This window comes from Myotis daubentonii, chromosome 13 (genome assembly GCF_963259705.1).
Source record: "Myotis daubentonii chromosome 13, mMyoDau2.1, whole genome shotgun sequence".
In the NCBI taxonomy this organism is placed as follows: domain Eukaryota; kingdom Metazoa; phylum Chordata; class Mammalia; order Chiroptera; family Vespertilionidae; genus Myotis; species Myotis daubentonii.
The window spans coordinates 52,265,782-52,288,653 of NC_081852.1; the positions used below are offsets into that span (position 1 = coordinate 52,265,782).

Genomic DNA, 22,872 nt, shown 5'->3' on the forward strand with positions numbered 1-22,872 from the left:
CCCCCGCTGGAAAATCAGAGCTCATGTTTCTGCACTTCTTTAGAATAATAGACTTGTAGAAATAAAACAAAAAGCCCCACGTAGGGAGTGGCTCTGTTTCGTCCCGGGGACTCACAGCCTGCCCCATCTCACAGCTGCCGAAATGGTGATTGTCCTGAGGCCACACAGCGAGGAAGCAACAGATCCCACAGCAGCTACTGCACCGTCCATTTCACACCCATGGTGCCCAGCCTTGCAGCAGGCGCCGGTCAGAGCACTGGGACATAGGGATGGGGAATGGCACTCACTAACGTTTTATGGAGAGGAATCCAACCCCAAACAAGTAAAAAAAAGTCAATGCTGACACTGATGAATACTATGAAGAAACAAAATATGGGTGTGGGATGGAATTGTGGGTGGATTTAGGGGAAATGGCATGCTCTACCTAGATTAGTCAGGGAGGCCTCTGAAAGGTAACCTTGAGCCAGCAACTGAATGATGAGACATAGGCATGTGAGGAGTTGGAGGAAGAGGCATCCAGCTAAAGGGAACAGCAAATGCAAAGGCCCTGGGGCAGGAATGAGCTTGGACTCTTCAAGGAACAGGAAGTAGGCCAGTGTGGCGGGAGCAGGGAGAGTGAGGAGCACTGGGGGAGGCAAGGCCAGATCATGCCCGGCCTTGTAGCCATGGTAACAAGTTGGATTTTATTCTAATCACAACAGGAAGCTATAGGAAGGTTTCCAATCAGGGCAATGACCGTTATGACTTATCACTTAGAAAAACCACGCAGGCAGCTGTGAAGAGAATAGATCAAAGTGAGCACAAGCAGCGGTGAGGAAGCTACGGCAGCCTGGACCACAGTGCCCACTGTGGGGATGCAGGAAAGTGGAAGGCAGGCAGATACCTTGATGCAAACACATGTCCCGGGCACCAGCCTGGCATGCCCCAAGTGACACTCAACACAGAGCTGGGGGCCAGATGTGTGGCTGGGGTTAGGAGGCTGGGTGGCAGTGACAGGGAGTTGGGGCGGTTGCTTTTCCTGGGCTAAAGGCCACAGGAGGCCAGCAGCCCCAGGATGGGGATAGGCAGGGGCCAACTCTGGGGACCCCACCTCCTTCTTTCAGTTCCCTGTGTATGGATGGTACCTTTCCATTCTTACAAGGTCACTGTCAGAGCCACTATCTCTGACAAATAAGTGTTCCAGAAATAAAAATCTGGAAGCAATTAGAATAAAAATAGCTTATATTTATTTTTATATTTCAACGTTTTGTTGAACATGTACATATACGAGATAAAAGGCTCAGTGTAAGAACACACCGCAAAAGAACTCTCCCTTCACTCTCCTTGTCCCTAGAAAATGTCCTGTTATCTGTTCATTTTTCATGTTTCCAGAACTATTCTCAGCATATACATACATAATATACCACACATCCTATTTTTAAATATGGAGGTAGCATAGAATACTGTTTTGTACTTTTTTTTCACCAAACAATGTTTCTTAAAGATTGTTTTATATTGCCCTGACTGGTTTGGCTCAGTGGATAGAGCGTCGGCCTGCGGACTGAAGGGCCCCAGGTTCGATTCCGGTCAAGGGTATGTACCTTGGGTTGAGGGCACACCCCAGTCGGGGGTGTGCAGGAGGCAGCTGATCGATGTTTCTCTCTCATCGATGCTTCTAGCTCTCTATCCCTCTCCCTTCCTCTCTGTAAAAAAAAAAGAAAAAAAAAGATTGTTTTATATTAATCTATGAATTGCTATTTCATTCTTTTTTAGTGGCTGCAAAGTATACCATTGCATGGCTATTTCATAGAGGAAAATAGGCATTTAGATGGTTTCCAGGTTTTGGCTACTATAACCAATGTCACAACAAACATCTTCATATGTAGGTCTTTGGTATTTTTGTTGGATAAATTTTTAGAAGAGGAATTTCTAGCTCAAACAATAATTACTTTTTTTTTCTGTTTGGATAAACATTGACAACTTGCTGTTTGGAGCATTTGGACCAGTTCTCTTCCTGCTCCCACTCCCAGCTGACCTTACAGTATCCCCATCACAATGTTAATACAAGGCATTTACCAAATGTTTCATTTTGCCAATCCTATGACACCTGACCATTTGCATGTGTTAAGTGTAAGCTCACCTTCATTGGTGTAGTGCGTGATCTCCCCTATAGTTTGCAGATCAGAGAGCTCAATTCAGAGAGCTCAATTCCTCCCCCCGCCCTCCCCCCCCCCCAAAGGAATAAAGCTAGGTCCCAGCACTACTGTGAAACCACAGCCAGGAACAGAATAGAAAGGGCTGGGGAGCAGGGGCCAGGCAAGGGAGCAGTGACCTCCACAGACACTCAGGCTCTGGCAATCACAGTCACTGGTCAGGTCTGTAAACTTACTCCACCAGGACCAGGCCACAGTGCTGCCTCTTCTGCTCTCCTGCCTGGGCCAGCCCGAGGCCCAGCTGTGGGCATCCATGAGCAATGTTAGAGCCAAGGGACGTTGGTCACTTGATGGAGGAGTAGAGAATTTAGGAGCAGAGATAAAAGTGGTTGTTGGCATCTGGGACTAAAGCCCCAAGTTTTCTTTCTTTCCACCTTTAACCAGGTTGGTGGTTGCAAATCAGGAAAATATAGACTCCATTAAAGTTGGGGGTAGGGGAAGGAGAGAGGGAGGGAGGGAGGGAGGGAGGGAGGGAGGGAGAGAGAGAGAGAGATCCCTGTCAATAAATCACAGTAACCAAGTGAACCTAAGTTTAGCATCACTCTCTAAGCCTGTTTGGGAGCCTCTTGATTCTTCTAATGGACTCCGCTTCCGTGAACTAAAAGGTAATGGAATCAGTTTCAGCAAAAACAATGTTCTAAATAAAGAAATGCAATCAGAGCTGCTGACCTTCCACAGAAAACTCCTCTTGTAGGCCTTAGAGTTGAAGCGAGAAATGTGCACTTTGTGAGTGTGTGTGTGTGTGTGTGTGCATGAAGATTATGAATTTCAGGTGTGGCTAAGCACGGTGAAAAAGTTCAACCATGTTACGAAGATCTGCCTGTTTAAAAAAAAAAAAAAAAACTTTTAAGAAAAAATGTTAGAGTAGGGAGGTCCGGGAAATCTGAGAATTTTGAAACCGGCATTAGGGCCCGTCTGGGTGTGAGAGGTATTATTGATAGACTAGAGGCCCGGTGCACAAAATTCATGCAGAGGGTAGGGTCCCTAGACCTGGCTGGCAATCAGGACCGATGGGGGCCTTCTGGCTGCTGGCTGGGGCCTTCCTTCATTCCGAGCCAACCCCTGGTGGTCAGCGCATGTCATAGTGAACAATTGAACTTCCCGCCTCCCCCCCGCCCCCCCGTTGAACTCCCGAGGGGACCATTTGCACATTTGGCTTTTATATAGAGAGATAGGATTCCCCAGAGAGGTAGTGTTCAAAGCCTCCCTCCCGGGCTTATGACAAAAGCTGAGCAGCAATCAGAAAAGCCCACTACGGAATGCTGCAAGGTGGGCAGAGCCTGGCAGGAGGCCCCCAAAGCAGGCTCAGACTAGAAGCTTGTGTTAATTAGGGGAGGACTTGCTGAGCACTGAGGACAGAACCAGACAATCATGAAGACCTCCGAGAGGGTCCCAGGGTATCAGCCCAAAGAAGCCCAGGGTGGGGTCTGTGGCCAGCGCTGACCTTCTGAGAGATTGGGGTTCCAGTTGCTCATCTTTCTAAGTGAAGATGGTCTCTACTCCTTTTTCAGTTTTCTGACAGTCCATCTTCCATGCCACTTACCCAACCATTTCACTCTCTCAGGCAGTCAGTAAATAAGCCATTTTTTGATTCTATGACAAATCAGAGAGCATGTTAGGCACTGTGGGGATTCAGAAGCAGGGCACAAGTGGTACTGGGATGTTGGCGGTGGTGGCTCTTACACAAGGTGGAGAGGCGTATAATAGGTACAACCACTTCGGAAAACAATTTGGCACTCGCTTGTAGAGTTGAACACACCAATAAGCAACAATTAATTCCTCTCCTACGTATATACCCTGGAAACCCTTGCACTTGTGTGAAAGATATGTACAAGGTTGTTCAAAGAAGTGTTGTTCGTAATAGTAAAACTAATGAAAATCCAGATGTCCGTAACCAAGAGAAGGAATTAATTGTAATTGTGGTATATTACCACAATATAATAAATATTATGGGGCAATGAAAATGAATGAACTCTAGTTACATGATGATGACTCTTAGAAACAAATGATGCATCAAAAAAGTGAGTTTCAGAGGATACATATGGCATATCATTTTTTCTAAAGCTTAAAAACAAGCAAAGCTAACTAACATTTTCTAAGTGAATCATACAAATGTATCTTTTTTTTTTTAGAGCAAGGGAATACTAAGCATAACATTTAGGGTACTTACTACCTCTCGAGGCAGACAGATTATGGAACCAGGGAGGAGCCGACAGGTAGCGTGGGTGACCTCAGTCATGTTCTAGCTCTTGGCCACATAGCAGGTTACAAGTGTTCATTTTATTATATTTTATTAATTGCCTATATTTGTTTCTACCAAAAAATACATAATAAACCTTTTTTTAGCTGTATAACTCTTGCTCTGAAGGAGATTGCCATCTACATGAGAAGACAGAAGCACAGACCCCCCCAAAAGGGTATTTTGTATGGCGTAGTACCAGAAAGAACCTTATGAATGACTGTACTTGTTTGGACTATTGATTGCAAGTGACCAAAAACAAATAAATTCAAACTTGCTCAAGCACAAATAAATAGTAGGTAGTCCTACTGGTTTTACTTAGTGGTTAGAGCATCGGCCAGCAGACTAAAGGGTCCCAGGTTCAATTCTGGTCAAGAGCACGTATCTCGGTTGCAGGCTTGATCCCCAAACCTGTTTGAGGTGCATGCGGGAGACACACCAGTCTCTCTCACATTGGTGTTTCTCTCTGTGTGTCTCTCCCCATCCCTTTCATTATCTCTAAAAAAAATCAGTGGAAATAATATCCTTGAGTGAGGGCTTTTTAAAAAGTAAATAATGCCCTAACCAGTTTGGCTCAGTGGATAGAGCATCGGCCTGCGGACAGAAGGGTCCCAGGTTCAATTCCGGTCAAGGGCATGTACCTTGATTGCAGGCACATCCCCAGTAGGGAGTGTGCAGGAGGCAGCTGATCCATGTTCCTCTCTCATTGATGTTTCTAACTCTCTATCACTCTCCCTTCCTCTCTGTAAAAAAATCAATAAAATATATATATTTTTAAAAAGTAAATAATAAGTAAGAAAGTAAATCTAGCCCGTTAATTGATGTGAGCCCAGGACCAGGGACTCTAAACACTCTAATAACGAGCACTCATTTCCTCACTCTCTGCCTTTCTCTGAGTGCTGGCCTCACTTCCTCCCACTGCAGATGGGGACCTCCCATACGGTCAGGGGAGAAGAAGAAAGGGTGCAGATTGTGCCAGCCTGACTCACATCACCCATTTAGCAAATCCAAAGCAAAGAGAGAGAGAGGGGTGTTTCTTCCTATGTTCCATATACAAAATCCCAGGCAAGGATTCCAATTGGCCTGGTTTGGGTCACATGCCCATCCCTAGGCCAATCACAATGGTGAGAAGAAAGGATACTATGTGATTGGAGGCCCCATCTAATCTGAGGAGGGGCCTTCCTCCAGAGGAAAGCCAGTGTTGTCATCAGAAGAAGGAGCAGAAGGGATGCTGGACAGACACAACGATGTCCACTCCCAGGACTCAGACAGCAACGGATAGAAGCTCAGGGTCACGGGGACAGCAGCGAGGCCCTTTGGAAGAGAAGGTTCTAACCGTGAAGGTTGAAGGAGGAGGAGAATTTGAGGCCTTGGGGAGAGAGGAGAGGAGGCTCCCAACAGACCCAGGAGGTAGAAGACTGTGTAATGCAGGAGTGGCTCCGGGTGCCTCTGGGGGCGTCATGTTAATTGTTCTGTGGTCTGGTTGGCTCCAGAGAGTAAAAACAAACCCTGAGGGGAGGGATTCCCTGAGAATGAAAAATAGGTACACAGAGGGCAGACACAGGATGTTGCAGAAGCCCAGGGGTTGCGCCCACGCAGGCCTGGGCTGACTCAGTGAGGTCTGGGGCCATGGAGGGGGCAGGCTGGAACTCTTCCTTCTGGAAGGAGTTGCCTAGAGGGATGGTTTCCAGCAAGGTTGATTTGGCTCACCAGCCTCAGACCATAGCTCTCAGCATCCCATGCTGTTACGGGTCAGAGGGCGGTCCTCTGCCCTCGGTGTGGGGACCAAGGCACAGCAGGCCTGGAGGCCATGTTCATGGCCTAAGGAGAGGTAGGGACGTCCTGGCCCAAGAGTTCCTGCTTTACCGAGAAGTAGGAAGGGGCGGGGGTTGGTAGTGGGGGGAAGTGGTGCCAAATCACCTCGAATCAGCAATGCCTCGTGTCCATTACAAGCCCAGGGCTTAAGAGTTGGCCTGGGATTCAAATCCTTGTTCTGCCAAACAAGTGACCTGGGCAGTTTGCTTCACTCTCTGAGCCTCAAGGTTCCAATCAGATGAGCAGAGGTTACGGTCGGCATGAGGTTCCCCATCAATGTTATAGCCATAGTGATGGCTGTGCCAGGATTTCATAACTTACAGGCTCCCTGAGCGGAGACTTGTGAGCCCGCGGACAGTGCAGACACCCACACAGAGGCTAACTGACCTCTTGTAGAGGGCACTGTGATTACACTTGGAGCACTTTTCCACCTCGGGGCCTTTGCACACGTGGGATATGCTTCTCTTGAATTCTACTGGCTGGCTCCTCATCTTCCAGGCTTAGGATAAATGTCACCCCCTCAAAGCAGCCTTCTCTGATCACCCTAATTTAAAAAGTAACTCCCCGGCCCTCCATCCTATTCTCCTCTTTCATGATCTTCCTATCATTGTTCCCCTCTGATATGGATTTATATATTTTATTTGTTTATTATATGATTCCCCTCTGGCATACAAGCTCACTGAGTACAGACACCTGCTTCTCCACTGCATGCCCAGCCTAGCAAACGTGTGGAATGGAGACACGGAGAATGCCCTGGCAACACTCAGGCTTTCCCTCTCAACCAACGCTCTGAGAGGTTCTCTCACCTCTCCATGGCCTTATTTGCATCTGGCTTCTCAGGGGTCCTGGCTGTGAGATTCTGATTCAACTCAAGCCATGGATATACCAAAGTGACCACCACCTCCTGGACATATCTCACCATAGTGTGGGACCTGTGGGTATGTCATCTCCCCCAAACCCCTTCCCTCACACACTTACATCCATTCATCCCTCTAACCTCAGCTCTCAGCAAGTAGTATGCGCCTAGCAGGTGCTGCATAACTGTTCCAGGTATAAATTTGCGGGTTAAGTTCTCTCCTTTCCTCCCATCCCTCATTACTTTAAAATTTTCTAGAAGGCAAGGTTTACATCCAAAGATCAGCCTTACCCTACAACCAGCCTTCAGTAAATCCTGGGACTGCCTATGGTTCCTAATAATTGAGGAAGGCTAAGCTATTCTCACATAATCAAGATTAACAACTTCCTAGCAAAGCAGGGGTTTTATGGGCTGATCACTCTTACTTAATGACGGGAAAATTCTTGTCTTCCACTTTCTAGTCACTGAGGTGAGGGCTACCCTGAGGAAGTCAAAAGAGCTAGTGCCGCTCTAGTCGGTTTGGTTCAGTGGATAGAGCATTGGCCTGCGGACCAAAGGGTCCCAGGTTTGATTCTGGTCAAGGGCTACTCCCCAGCCCCGGCCCTCGTCGGGGTGCGTGCACAAGGCAACCAATATATGTGTTTCACATCGATGTTTCTGTCTTTCCCTCTTCTACTCTCCCTAAACGATCAATGGAAAAATATCCTTGAATGAGGATTAAGAGAAAGAGAGAGGGAGAGAGAGCCAGTACCTAGAACCAAGATGAAGGACCACCAGCTACACACTGTAGTTATGTTTACACCTACAACCAGGGGCTTCGCATCTGGCCTAAAGTCCTAACATGCCTAGAAGGATCTTGGTGATCTCCCTCCCCACCCCCCTTCCCCTAGCCCTTCACTTCTTGTTATTTCTCTGACATCATCAGTGTCAACATAAGAAATGTCCAAACCTGTAGAGAATTTTTATGAGTTTGTTTGAGCCACACTGCCGACATACGCCGTGGAACAAGATCTCAAATGCTCCTGAGAACAACAGTTTTGCAGCTTCTTTTATGCATTTGAAATTAAGATAAGGAAGAATACATGGAGGTGGGAGGAAGCAACCCAGGGATGGAATTAAATGGTATTGAAGATTATGTGCTCTCATCGGCTTTCGTGGCTCAGTGGTTGAGCATCAACCTATGAACCAGGAGGTCATGGTTCGATTCCTGGTCAGGGCACATACCTGGGTTGAGGGCTTGATCCCAGTGGGGGGCATGCAGGAGGCAGCCAATCAGTGATCCTCTCTCATCATTGACGTTTCTATCTCCCTCTCCCTTGCTCTCTGAAATCAATAAAAAATATATTAAAAAAAAAGATTATGCACTCTTGGGAGTGGTCATGTGCAGATTGGATTACAGGGTAGTTAAGATTAGGCGCTCTCTTGAGGGTGGTTACTGTTTATTTCAAAGGTATGTTAACCTAGAGATGCACAGAAACAATGACAGGGCTTGCTTAAGGCAAAGATAAACCTTTTACTAAAAAGTTATAGGCCTGTGGCGTGACTACCCACCTGCCCAGTTAGAAATTTATGGTCAGATAACCCTGTGAGGTTACTTTCCATAGAATCCCTTTTTTCATCCACATCTGCAGCCAACTTTTCCTTAGAGTGGGGTTCCTCTACCTTAGGACTATTGATAGTTGGGGTAGATAATTCTTTTTTGGGGGGGTGGATAATTCTTTGTGTGTGGGGGTGGGGGTTTAGGGGTGGGGGCGATGCTATCTGGCCTCTCTACTCCTAGACACTAGAAGCAATGTCTCCCCAGATGTGTCAACAAAAAGTGTCTCCAGACACGGCCAGATGTCTCTTGGGGGAAGAGTCAACCCCCCTCCCCACCCCAGCCCATTCTGCCCCACTGCCCTCCTTGCTGTTCTTTCTTCACCCCAAGTTCTCTGCCTTCTGCCTGGATAGCAACAGGGCTCTCTATTGTCTTCCAGGTCTTGTTTTGTTTTGTTTTGTTTATTGATTTCAGAGAGGAAGGGAGAGGGAGAGATAGAAACTTCAATGATGAGAGAGAATCATTGATCAGCTGCCTCCTGCACACCCCACACTGGGAATTGAGCCCACATCCCAGGCATGTGCCCTTAACCAGAATCAAATTGTGACCTCCTGATGCATAGGTTGACGCTCAGCCACTGAGCCACACTGGCCAACTACCTCCCAGGTCTTTATTCAAATGTTATCAGCTTATCAAGACCCTCCTGCCGAAACCGGTTTGGCTCAGTGGATAGAGCGTTGGCCTGCGGACTGAAAGGTCCCAGGTTCGATTCCGGTCAAGGGCATGTACCTGGGTTGCAGTCACATCCCTGGTGGGGGATGTGCAGGAGGCGGCTGATAGATGTTTCTCTCTCATCGATGTTTCTGACTCTCTATCTCTCTCCCTTCCTCTCTGTGGAAAATCAATAAAATATTTAAAAAAAATAGAATCAAACCTGGGACCTTTCAGTCCGCAGGCCGACGCTCTATCCACTGAGCCAAACTGGTTTCGGTGACCCTCCCTATTTTAAATTGCACCCCATCTCAATGATCCCCTAAACCCTTCCTTGCTTAAATTTCCCCCCTGGCATTTATCTCTCTCCTGCATACCACAAGTCTTACTCATGTTTCCAGTGCCTATCTGCCTCCAATAGAATGTAAACTCTCTGATGATGAGATTTTGTTTGTTTGATGTTTTGCTTTGGTCTTCTCTGCCCACCCCTGTATCCTTGGGTTTAGAGATAGGACTGTCACACAACAAGCACTCCATAAAATATTCCTGGAATGAGTGAATGAATTGGATAGCTCTCATTCTTTCCTGTCCCCCAAGCTCCTGGGTCAAGAGACTGGACAAACCTGGTCACTGTTCCAGTTTTAATCCATGGGGCAGGGTTTTTTTTTTGGGGGGGGGGTGTTGCAAATATATATGTTGTTTTTAGGTATAGAAGAATAATCCCAGCTGACCTTTTCTGAATGTTTCTGAACAACAGGCACTGTGTTAAGCATATGCATCTCCTTGCTTAACCCTCTACACCAGTGGTCGCCAACCAGTGGTCCGCAGGTGGTCTGTGAAGTCCGAAAGGTTGGCGACTGCTAGTTTAAGGAAATCTTCAGAGTCTAAACAACCCCATGAGGTCGGTTTTGTTATTATTGTCAATCCACATTTACAGAGGAGCGGCAAGAGCTGCAAGATCTAATCCAGAGACACATATCTGAGTTTAAAGCCAAACCAGATGGTCTGACCCCAATGTCCCCCTCATTCCTAACCACTACGGTAACAGCCTCTCCCAAAAGATGGGGTCATTAGCAGAGAGTCAAATGATAAAGTAAACAGGGAGAGCCCACCACACTCCCAAAAGGAGCTGGTGTTAGCTGATAATGCTTTTACACTGGAGAACTTCTTACACCAGCAGAGCGCATCTAAATATACAAAAAGGTCTACGTGTACATAAAGCCGCACCCCCATCTCGTAAAGTGTTGTTGTTTTTTTCTTTTCCAAAAGAATAGTGCCAGACTCTCTGTTCCACTTAGTGTTTTCACTCTCTAATAATACATTCTGGACCACACCTTTAAACTTCACTAAGTTGATGCCTCCTCTCTGGGAAGTTTTAGGTTGATGCTCTGGCTACAGGGCATGAAGTGATGAGGGCAAAGCTGAGGATGAAGCCAGATGGGAGACACCATGTGCTGGCCAGACAGCAGCTGGTCTCTTCCTAGTTCGGAAGCTGCTTGAAGAAGTGGTGTTTGCTCTTTGATCATTTGTTGTTGTTGTTTAGCTCAGGTGGCTTCAGGGTACCATCCCATTGGCTGAAAAATGAATAGGCTTCCTTACCTGGAAAGACAAGCTTTTCTGGGCAGCCCAGGGTACCCTTTTGGAGACTGGGCTAAAGGGGAGAAGGGGGGCGCTTCCATCCTTAGGGTCCTTAAGGATCAGGCCCATAACTCATCCCTCAGCTTCCAGGGGTAGCCCTGTGCTAGGTGCCAAACTAGTGCCAATAGTTCATTTAATCTGCACAGTCCATCAGGTAGGCCTCACTACCTGCATCTCACAGAAGAGAAACTGATGCTCAGAATGACGTGGAGTCCGTTCTGCCTGCTGGTGGCCCAGAGGCACTGATATAACTGACTTCCCCAAGAGGATTTGCCCACAGCAAACAGATTTAAGCTGCCTGCCGATATGCATCAAGGGCAGAGAACCCTCATCTATAACTTCCCTCCAAAAGGAGAACCCTATACCTACCAAGGAGGTCAGGCCTTCGAGCTGCCCTGAAGGAACCGTGGCGTGTGCAGATATTATTACTGGAAACCTGAGACGCTAGAGAAACTGATCCTTCAAATAGCCCGCCAGCCATTTTATAATACGGATCGTGCCTGAGCACCTAATTGAATCTTTCCAACCCCAGTCTGCCAGAGCCACCTGTCAGAGCACTTTCTTTTCAGTCCATTCTTTTCTGTCTTAAAAAACAAACAGAACCCTCTTCCCACAGGGGTGTAGTCAAGGATATCTATCAATAGGAAACCAGGTAAATAACTTATGCCCAATCCATACCACGGGATTGTCTGAGGCTTTTCCCAAAAGAATTCAGAGCATCCCAGAGATGGTAAGATCACGGAGACCTGCTGGCAAATGAAAAGAAAAATGCAGAATAAATAGCTGAAAATTAGGAAAGGATGCAAACAGAGTATCATAACTTTATAAGGAAAAATTTGGAAAATACTGAAAAGTAGCAGGAGCATCCATCCCTCCACCAGCTCCCACCCTGAGAAAGAACCACTGTTAACATTTGATCTATTTCTCTCGGGTCTCCCGGACGATGTGGTCATTTTATAGAAGGTGGTGATCAGGACACACCAGTGTGACCAGTTCTCTCATCTCAGCTTTTCCAGGCACATCTGGGGGAGTCTGGGTCTCCAAATGGATCCGATGGGCTCACGGCTCTTGTAATTGACACAATAAGGCCAATATAGAAAGCAATGCCCAGGAAATACCACTCAATAAGTGCAGCTATTATTATTTGTAACCTGCCATTTCCCTTTACATCTTTACATAATTGATTTTGAATGTTATTTGCAGCCTTTGAAAACATCCCATTTAATGGCTGTTGGATGCACCAATTCCTTTGCCATCCTCTTCTGAGAAATGTCTTGGCTGCTTCCATTTTTACCTTCATATAAATAGCTCTGTGATGAACACTGTTGTGAATATAGTTTTACCTCCCCCGGATTTGGGAGATATTCTTTAAGATCATTTCCCAGACGTGGAATAACTAAGTCAAAGGGTAAGAAACATTTTTAGGCCTCGTATACACACTGCCTGACTGCATGGAGCAGGTGTTCTTTCCTAGACCTGACCTCCATCACCTTCTTCCACTCCCAGGACTGCTCAGCCCCGCCCCGCCCCGCCCCCCCCCCCCCCCATCTCCTCCCCGAGAGACACCTGGAGGCCTCCTTCCTCCCACCTCTGTACTTCCTTCCAGCCTGTCTCCTTCGGCTGCAGAGCCCTCCTCCTCTCTGCCTGAGTAAGCCCTCCCTGGATCCTGGATTTCGGTTCTTGTACTTTTTCCCAGCCCACCCTGACTGTTGGGCCCTCGGCCATCTCCCCTTCCACGGATCTAACCCAGCCCCTTGAACTGATCACCCAAACACAGCCTGATGTGCGGACCCTAGTTCCCTTCCATGATTCAGATTTAGTTCCCTAACAACCAGAGAGTGATCCCCTGAGGCCAGGCTTCTCTTCGTCCCCAATCATCCCAGCGCTGAGCAGTATGGTGCTAGGAACGGAGTCTCCATTTCTTACATTCATTGGGCACAATGTCTTTCTAGGGCCAACTGTCAGCCAGGCTGGGGGCGATGGCTGCAGGGGCCTTCGAAGCTGGTCCCTGGGTCAGGGGGAGAGAGAAAAACATAAATAATCAAGTGTAACCACGAAGGACAGGGGCTTTGATGCAAGTTTGCCACAGAGGAGAGAGAAGGGAGGGGTCAGCTCAAACTGGTCGGCTGTGCTCAAGGGGTAATACTTGTTGAATGTCTTGCTGTGTGAACCTACACAAGTCACTTAGCCTCTCTGAACCTGGGTGCCTCCATCTGTACTAGGCTCTCTGCACTTGGGTGTGATAAGGTTAAATTGGTTATTCAGTAAACTTGTCTAACCATAGGCATGCAGCAGGCACTCAATAAATGTTTGCTCATGGTGAGGGCTCAGTACAGACTTGTAATAGACTGCCTGGGGCTGCACTGGCAGTGTGTTGGCAGCCACGGGACTCATGCATCTCAGCGGGCCTGCTCTGATTGCCTCGGCAGGGGTGGGGCAGCTTTTTTTCTGCGAAGGGCAATTTGAATATTTATATAACGTCATTCGCAGGCCATACAAAATTATCAACTAAAAAATTAGCCTGCTTGCCCTAGCTGGTTTGGCTCAGTGGATAGAGCATCGGCCTGCGGACTGAGGGGTCCCGGGTTCGATTGCGGCCAAGGGCACATGCCTGGGTTGTGGGCTCGATCCTCAGTGTGGGGTGTGCAGGAGGCAGCCGATCAATGGATCCTCTCTCATCATTGACGTTTCTCTCTCTCTCTCTCTCTCTCTCTCCCTCTCCCTTCCTCTCTAAAATCAATAAAAATATATTAAAAAAATAATAATTAAACTATAGTTTTAAAAAAATTAGCCTGCTATATTTGGTCAAACATTTCATTAACTCACCCCTAATGGCTTGGCAGGGCCAGAGCACATGATTTTGTGGGCTTTCTACAGCCCGAGGGCCGGACGTCCCCCACCCCTGGCTTATGGGAGAGGTTGCTGGTGCCCAGTTCTTCCACCAAGAGGCAAGCTCCTCGCAGGGTCTCGAGCCCAGAGTCTGGAGGGCCATGCAGAAGGGCTGGAATTTACTGGGTGTGATGTATGCTTACAAGGAGTCTACTCGTGATTCATCTTCGCCTCCAGTGCAGTGAAGCAGTGGGATGGAATGTCAAAAATGCCTCCTTTTACATCCTTTCTCTGGGCACGCTGAAGATTCCCGTTCAAGCTGCAAATCATCCTGCCCTAACAGGAGAGCTGCGCACAAGGCCCAGGAATGGAGGCTTCCGGGGTGATGTCACCCTCAGCTCAAGGAACGCCAAGGGCACCTGGCTGGGCTCTCCAGCTAATTCATCACGTCCGCAGTCAAGGCAGGCTCAGAGCAGGCCCATCCCTGCAGCAGATGCGGCTCAAGGTTATGGCCAAGGTTAAGGCCAATTTATGGCCTGTTAGGTGTCTTTCGGTGCTTGGGGGTGGAGCAGGGATTGCTAGCCTCAAGTTTTGATTTAAAGCTGAGTGAATCCTTAGACACCATCTAATTAAACCCCCTCCTCTTTTGTAGAGGAGGAAATTGAGGCTCAAAAAGAGAAATTTGCCCAAATTCACACAGGTATGGCATGAGTTAGAAAGCTAGAACTTGAATCTGGGTCTCCTGACTCCTGGTACACTGCTCTCTTTAAACCATGCAGGTGCAATAAGTCTTATTATCACCCTCAGCTCTATCTGGGGTTACTCTCAACCCACCCCTACCCACCACATACACCAGTCACTATAATATAGGCAATGGAGCCACTATCTATTGGCTAAGTCCCTGAGTAAGCACCAAGCTAAATGTCTAGGATGTATTCTCTAATTTAAGCCTTTCAAAACACCCATAGGAGTGCCCAGCCAGCATGGCTCAATGGTTGAGTGTTGACCTATGAACCAGGTGGTCACAGTTCAATTCCTGGTCAGCACAGTTCAATTCCTGCCCAAGTTGTGGGCTTGATCCCCAGTGTGAGGCGTGCAGGAGGCCACCCATCAATGATTTTTTCTCATCATTGGTGTTCCTCTCTCTCTCTCTCTCTCTCTCTCTCTCTCTCTCTCTCTCTCTCTCTCTCTCTTTCTCTCTCTCTCTCTCCCTTCCACTCTGAAATCAATTATATATACTTAAAGAAAACACTCCCATAGGAGTGAAGTACTATAACTCCTTGCTACTCAGAGCTTGGTCTGTGGCAGTATCAGTATTACCTGAAAGCTGGTTGGAAATGGCAGAGTCCCAGGCTCTAGAATGAGAATTTGCATTTCCATAGGCTCCTGAGACTGTATGTCCACTTTAAAGACAAGGAAACAGGTGCAGAGAGGGGAAGTGACTCTGTGTGTTCCACAGCAAGTCGGGTGCAGAGCTCTGGTGAATCTGGGCCACAGCCCTTGCTCTGAACTGCTGAGGTGTAGGAATGTTTTTCCCACTAGTTCTAGTCCTGGGAGAAAGGATTCCAGACACCTCCTTCCATCCAACCCCAACCTCTGCCCAAGAAGCAAGGAAATTACTGGCAAAAAAGAATATCTCACACACGTCACAAGGTACTTTATGTGTATTATTTTGTTTCTACTTTGCATCTCATTAATTATCCCAACTTTTCTCAAGAGGACACTGTAGCTGAGAAGAGTTTAAGCCATTTGTCCAAGGCTACATGCTGACCATTTTGAGACTGGGCCTCCCCTTTACTGCAGAAATCAATTACTGTTTCCCCAAGTACAGGTGGCAGGAAAGATGATTGTAGGTGGCACACAGATGAAAGTCTCCCACTGAATTATCATATATTTTGTTTTATTTTTACTTGTTATTTTTGTATTGAGGTATCATGGACATATTAGTTTCAGGTATACAGTGTAATGGTTCGATATTCGTATACACTACAAAATGATCACCACATTAAGTCTAGTTACTACTTACCATCCTTCACTATACAAAGTCACAAAATTTTTTTCTTGCAATGAGAACCTTTAAGATTATTTTGTTTGTTTTATTTTTTTGAATTGTCCTGTAGTTGAATTTCTACTACCAAAAATAGAATTAGATTATCAAAACCCAGACACCTTAGTCTAAGACAGAATGAGGGTGTTTTGTTTTATAATGAGTCTCTGTGAAGTCAACTTCAGGAATGATAGAGGTAGCACTCATATATTACAAAATCCATGAAGGTGATAAAAGACTGAAGTCTGGGAAACATCTCCAGATACCTCGTGAGAGAGGGAGAGAGGGAGAGAGGAGGAGGGGAGAGGTGGGAGAGGAAAGGAGAGAGAAACTGGAAGAGCTCTACCCAGAGGCTGTTGACATTTCAAGTAAGGGTGGTTTTCTTCCCTGGGCCCTCATCCTCCTTGCCCCCAGGGTCTTAGTAGAAGCAAATACAATGCTTACTCAAGGGCACACACTCCCCATTTAAAAAAAAAAAAAGATTAAGATCAGGTTGCACCAGACATATCTTTCTGGGCAGTCTCTAGGGCTGAGGCTGGAGAGATGGCAAGCTTGCTCCCTCTAAACTCCTCTCAACCCCACTGTCTGTAGCTTTCAAGGATGCCCCCACCATCCAGAGCAGAGATGAATGCTGCATGGGGGAGGCTGGAACTGGGGATAAAACCCCCTCCCATTCTTCAAGGGTAGCCTCTGGCTCCTCAGTACAGAGGGAGGGATGGCATCTCTTTGCTTTCAAATGTTTGCTCTCTTCTATCTCTTCCTTTCTCTAACCTGTCCAGGGCCCTTAACAGCCACTCTTTTTGTAGGACCTTTGAACTTTGAGTAAATGGACCTTCTTTGCTATACCCCAGTTTCAGTCAGGGACAAGAAAAGAATCTGGCAAATAAAAAGTTTTCGCCCTGGTGGCATGACTCAGTGGTTGAGTGTCGACCTATGAACCAGGAGGTCATGGTTCAATTCCCGGTCAGGGCACATGTTTGGGTTTCGAGCTCGATCCCCAGTGTGAGGCGTGCAGGAGGCAGCCGATCAATATTCTCTCTCACCATTGATGCTTCTGTCTCTCTCACTCTCTCCCTTCCTCTCTGAAGTCAGTTTTTAAAAAGAAGTTTTCTAGGAGTTTGGAAAACAGTGATGGTAAGCAATCAGGGCTGTTATCTTAGAAAAGAGAAGGTGGGAAAAGGACAAGATGACTCCCTTCAAATATTTCAGAGAGGGTCTAGGTTTATACTGTATTTCTTGAGACTTGGGAGCAAAGGGTAGAAGGTACAAGGAAGTCGGTCAACTATAAAATGGAGACAACAACACTTACATCATAGGGTGGTTGTGAGGACTAAGTGAAGGGCTCAAGTAATACCTGGCATCTTAGAAAAATCCCAGGATATGCTTGTTGCCTTTTTTGGCCTCATTCAAAAATGTCTCCTGAGGCAGGAAGCTTCCTCTCTGGAAAGTTTCAAGATTGAATTATAATTCCTTACTGCCAAGAGTCTGTGCTTCCTTGCTGCCGTGACTTTTCATAAAGAAAAATCCTGGCTCATACGGAGCCCTCACCATGGCCAGGCATGCAGGCAAGGGCTGTTCAAAGGTACTTCATTTCATCTCCTCATCAGCCAGGTAGGTACTATTATTAAGTCTAGTTACTACTTACCATCCTTCACTATACAAAGTCACAAACTTTTTTTTCTTGCAATGAGAACCTTTAAGATTTTTTTGTTTTATTTTTTTTGAATTGTGAGGCGTGCAGGAGGCAGCCAATCAATATTCTCTCTCATCACTGATGTTTCTAACTCTCTCTCTCCCTTCTTCTCATGAGGTAACTGGAGATGTTTCCCAGACATCAGTCTTTTATCACCTTCATGGATTTTGTAATATAGGAGTGCTACCTCTATCATTCCTGAAATTGACTTTACAGAGACTCATTACAAAACAAAACAAAACACCCTCATTCTGTTTGAGACAATAGTGTCTGGGTTTCGATAATCTAATTCTGTTTTTTGGTAGTAGAAATTCATTGGTAGTAGATGTTCAGATGAGAGAATTGTGGCTTACAGAGGTGAAGTGACTGGTCCCAGGTCACACAATCAGTAATAGCAGACCAGGGACTTAAACCTCAGGGTGTCACCCTCCAAAGCCCTTGCTCGTAGAATTGGAGGGGTTATTTATGAAATCTAAAGGCTCGCCTTCTCTAATACTTCAGCCTGCATTGATCTCTCTTCTTTAAAATCTCTTCAGCTCTCAATACCAAAACCATCCAGTGTAGCACTTACTGTGAGAATGGCTCCTTGTCTCTCCTACCTTGCTATATATGTGGGCCTGGAGATTTTTACTCTTTCAATATCCCCCTATACTCTGCAGGCTTTCAGAAGAACAATTCATAGGCTTTTAATAATTTTATCTTTCACTGGCAGCTGAATCAGACAGCCAGTAACTCCCTCTCCTCTACCGTGTCGACTCCCGTCTTGTTTTCCTGTGCCATTAGCAAACAGTCTCTTCTTGACTGGAGCAAATATTACCGCAATTTTAACTAGCTAACACTGAGTTCTTAATATGCACCAGGCACTGTTCTAAGTACTTTACATGTATTGATTCAAGGAATCCTGACCATAACCTGTGAGCTAAGTCCTATTTTCACTCCCACTGTACAGAAGAGGAAACTGAATGGACTGTGTCATCAGGATTTGATGAGTACATGAATGAATGCTTTGCTGATGGCTAATACTATAGCAACAACAACCATAAAATACCTGATGTTTGCGTCATGCGACACAGCTTCATGTACATGATGTCATTGTCACTCACCATTAGCAGGCAGGCACTGATGTCCCGTTTATAGAAGAGGCAATCATAGCTCTCAGAGGCTGGGTGATTTTCAACAGTCACACAGCATGTGCTGTCTGTACCCCTGAATGAACACTGTATTTGCTCCTGTCTAAGATCCTGGGAACAAGGGAGATGGGGGGACCATGGGGAGAAAAATACCTATCCGCACAAAAGGCATGCTGTAAGTATTAGGTAAATGAAAAAAAATCGGGAAATAGCAGAGACTGGTCAGGAACCCAGATCTTTGATTCCTAGTCCAGGGCTCCTTCCTTTATCCAAGATGACAAGAAGCAAGTCTTGGGTCCAGATCTTGACATGGGATCTTAAGCCAGAGCAAGCAACGCTCTTTTTTAGAAAAGCACCTTTTTCACTTCTCTACATTTCCTACAGTGAGTATGCCAATGAAGAGAGGAGGCAAAAGGCATCCTTCTGAGAGGGCTGGGGCTGGTAGGACCCTGGGGGAAGCCTCTGGACCATCCCCACAGGCCACCTAGCCCCCCACCTTTTGGTTGGATGTGGGAAGCAGGGCTGGAGAGGAATCCCCGTGGCTCCCACTGAGGCTGGATGAGCAGGCATAGACACTGAAGTTCCCAGGTCTGTGAAACTCCTTGACATTGGGAGCTGAATGCTGTGTGTGCAGCTGTCCAAGAAGATCCTGGGGTCTGTGCGTCCACAGGGTCCTATCGCCTGCTCACCCAGGGTCTAAGGCCCTGATTTATGCCAACTTTCTTCCCAGGCACCTTCCAAAAAGCCAGCGCTCTCAAGTCTTAGCAAGCACTGGATTCCATTCCACCAGTATTAAGCTCCTACCATGTGCTAGGTATTTGATGGAGTCACAGATGGTGGAATAAGTCCTGGGAGCCTGCAGGCTAATGGCAGGACAGATACATTCATGCATCAGGTTGGGGGAGGAGAACTCCCAGGAGACTGGGAGGGGGGGAGGGGGGCTAAGGGGTTAAGGGGCGGTTTCTTGTAGGTACAACAGTAGCTCCCAAGCTGGTGTGTGAAGGTGAAGAGGGGCTCCTATACAAAGGGATGGGGGAAGCACTCAGGTCCTGTAGAAAGAGTGAAGCAAAATGCTGGGCAAGAAACAGGCAGCTCGGTGTGCCTGGGCGGGAAGGAGCCTGAGAATGCGGGGAGGGAAGGATGGAAGGAAGAACGGAAGGAAAGGAGGCAGGGAGAGAGGGAGGAAGGGAGGGAAGGAAGGAAGGACAAAAACAAGGTTAGAGGTGGATTATGATTAATTGGCCAGAACAAGGACCTTGGTGTTCCACTAAGGAATTTGGGTTTTATCAGATAGTGCGTAGGTTGTTGTTGAAGGTTTCTGAGCAGAGCAGGTGGGCTTTAAGCTCTGACCTATACTTAGAAAGATCACATTGTAGAGGACGAGAGCGAGGAGAGAGCTTGGGGGGATTGGGAAGCAGGGCCCAGTGTGGGGGAGAGTGGGATCCTTTAACTACATCCGTGGGCAGGACCAGCTATATAATTTGTGGGGTCCAGTGCAAAAGGGAAATGCAGGGTCCCTTGTCCAAAAAGCATTAGGGGTTTAAAGAGTGACAGAGCAGTAAACCAAGCATGGGATCCTTCTACATGTGGGGTCCTGTGCACTGCATAGGTCACACCCACCGAGCAGGAGGCTCTGACTACAGGGCTGGGAAGCGCAGGGCCGGAGAGAGATCTGGTAGGCAGAGTCCTGGGACCTGGAAATCTATTGGATATGGGAAGTGAGGGAGCAATCCAGCGGACACATGGCCTTCCTGTACTGGTTATCAGGCCACCCCACTGCATACTGGGCACCCCCTTGGGCCCAGGATCAACTCTAACTTACTAACAAATCTAAACTTCACCCGCTCCTCCTTCTTCCCCCTGCTCCCCACCCTGACCTGTTTCTGCAGGGCCCCTATCTAAAGGTGTCACCATGTACCCAGTCTCCCCAGTTAAAACCCCTGGGTCACCCCCTACTCCTCTCTCTCTCTCTCTATCCTACCCCTTCTGGAAATTTACTTCCTAAATGCTTCTCCCATCTGTGTGGCCTTTGCAGTTGCTGCTATCACTGCCAAGTTCCGGCCAGCCGTTATCAGCTCAGGCCTGGATTACCCACAAAAGCCTCCTATCTGTCCCTCCGACTCTCGTCTGGACCCCACACCCCCTCTCAAACAAAACATCCATCCTCCACAGTGCAGCCTCAGGCAGGCCCACTAATGCTCACCTGACCAAGTCCCCAAGTAAGACCCCCCTCACCCAGGGCTGCTCCAGCCACAGGATAAAATCAAAATGCCTTAAATGGCCCCCAGTCACATGACCCTGCTTAATTTTCTAATAAATGCCAGAAGTGCTTAGTCTCCCACACACCTCTAGCACATACCATGCTGTTTTTTTCTTTACCTCAAGCAGTTTCCTCTGCTTGGAATGCCTTCCCCTCCCCCGCCAAGGCCTGCCTAACTTCAACTCATTCTTCCAAGTTTGCCTCAGCTCTCCTGGCTCTCTGAGGCTTCTCCAGCCCGCCCCCTCCCCTCCCTCCCCCAGCTACCCACACACCCTGGATGGGCTTCCATACCGACTACAGGAACTTAGAGGCCTGTGGCTGGGCTGGGCCTCCTCTCTGGGCTGGAGAGGAGGGAGTCCTGCCCGTGCAGGTGCTCCATACATACGTGGCTCTGGGCTCAGATGTCTGGGGGTGGGTGGCACTGGTGACACTGGCAGAGGAGATTTTAGGGAAGGCTGGCACACACAACCCCCCAAAGAGAAAGAAAACCCCCATATCACATCTTTTAAAAATATATATTTTTTTATTGATTTCAGAGAGGAAGGGAGAGGGAGGGAGATAGAAACATCAATGATGAGAGAGAATTATTGATCAGCTGCCTCCCACAGGCCCCCTGCCACCCGGGCATGTGCCCCGATGGGGAATCAAATCCTGACCTCCCAGCTCACAAATCAACGCTTAACCACTGAGCCACATCACATCTTCATTAGGACCCCACTAGCAGGGCGAGGACAGGGCCGCTGACTGAACGCAGCTGTGACCCGGAGTCAGTGCCCGCTCGCTGGTGTCAGTTTGATTGCATTTGATTTCAGAATTTGATCTCTGCTTCCTTCTAAAAACCTCATTCCCCTATGCTGGTGGTAGACAGCCCCTCTAGGGGAGGCAAGCTGCCTTCCACTAAGCAGCCCCTCCCACCGCCAGCTAACGATGAAGTGGTTGGTCATGAACGCGGGGCTGGAGACGTTTCCTTCGCAGGTGTCCCTGCAGCTGGACTTGAAAGGGTGAACCGTGTCCGTTCCCCAAGATTGAGGATGGGAGGCCTGAAGCTGCTGGGGACCGGTGGGGGCAGGCAGCCTGGGATTATACTTGATCCACGGATAATCCCTCAAATCCAGAAGCCACCTGGGCAGTTAGCTGGACTGAGACCTCTGACCACAGATGTGTGTTGATGCCGTAGCAGCTGATTTCACGACAGGCTTTCCAGGGGCCAGAAAAACGGCTCCTCAAAAAACAATTATTCTAATTATTATCGGAGTGTGACAGAGAAAAGGACTGTCAATCCTTTGGGAGGCAGAATCCATTTGGAAAGATTAACTGCTGGCTTTTCTCTCTCCATTTTTACGTGTAGGTACTTTTATTATGGAAAATTACTGACAGAAAAGTGGAGAAACTGTGACAAACCCCAGGTTCCCATGACCCAGCTTCACCTATACCGATACAGGCCCGATCTCAACTCATCTATAAACCACCCTTGAAGCACATCCCCACAATGATCTCATTTCTCGCATAAAGGCTGTGAGGGTCGGAATTCACTTCTGCTTCATCGGGGAGCTCTGGCCCAGGACCCCAGCGCAGGGCCCGGCACGGCCCCCTGCAGGTGCCTAACCTACGTCTATGAAACTGAAAATCCGCGTGCGCGGCGCCGGCCCGGCCTCCTCCGCTTCCTCCTCTTCCCGCACAGCGTGGGTCACCGCGGCTCCGAGCGCGCCTGACACCCCCCTGGCAGCCCCGGGTGATGCGCGAGTGAGTCTCTGCGCGCAAAGCCGCAGAGCGCGCCGGGGCGGAGCCTGCCACTTCCTCTTTCCCGGGCTGACTAACCCCGGGCGCCCTCCCCGCGCGCCCCGCCCCCGGGGGCGTGGCCACGCCCGAGGGGGCGGGGAAACGCCCCTCTCCGGCCTTATATGGGCAGCCACGTCACTGGCCTC

General features: G+C 47.9%; 1 long non-coding RNA gene across 1 annotated transcript in view; it reads left to right on the plus strand.

Moving 5' to 3' along the window:
* LOC132214326 (uncharacterized) overlaps positions 1-22,375 on the plus strand; it is a 78,777-nt gene extending 56,402 nt beyond the window's left edge. Inside the window, exon 6 of the long non-coding RNA XR_009448262.1 lies at positions 22,296-22,375. This is a non-coding gene — a long non-coding RNA (uncharacterized LOC132214326). The remainder of the gene's footprint in view (positions 1-22,295) is intronic.
* Positions 22,376-22,872: the final 497 nt, after the last annotated feature.